Genomic DNA, 625 nt, shown 5'->3' with positions numbered 1-625 from the left:
ATCGTATATACGGACCATGCGTCATTACGCACGGCCGTCAATAGCCCACACCTCTCGCAAAGAATGGCGAGGTGGCTATCCTTCTTCGCGGAGTATAACTTCTCCGTCGAATATAAACCAGGACGACTTAATGTCGTCGCCGATGCGTTATCACGCCGACCCGATTTCGAGTCAGCAGTGCACTCCAACAGTGAAAATAATCCTACTGTTGCAACACTCACTACGAGTGTTCCGTCATCGATCTTAGTTGATGACATAGAGAAAGCCTACAAAGAAGATAATGACTTTCTATTTTTAATGGATCATTTAAAGAAGCCATCCATTAAAAAAATCTTTTAAAGATTTACCGGCTTTATATCGATCGTCATCCGATCGATACACAACACGTAACGGCTTATTGTATAACATAGCCGTTACCGGCGACACTCCACGTGTCGTCGTCCCAACTCACAATGATTTGCGCTTGCGCATCATGTATGAGTGTCACGATGCACCAACAAGTGGGCATCGTGGACGTGAGAAAACTTATCTTACAGTAAGTCGCGACTTTTACTGGCCCCGTCAGTATGAGCTCGTGCGCAAGTACATTCGTGCTTGCGAGGTATGTCAACGGGTGAAGTCTAGC

This window comes from Bremia lactucae, linkage group LG14 (genome assembly GCF_004359215.1).
Source record: "Bremia lactucae strain SF5 linkage group LG14, whole genome shotgun sequence".
Classification (NCBI taxonomy): Eukaryota; Oomycota; class Peronosporomycetes; order Peronosporales; family Peronosporaceae; genus Bremia; species Bremia lactucae.
Note: the sequence above shows the minus strand (reverse complement) of the source record.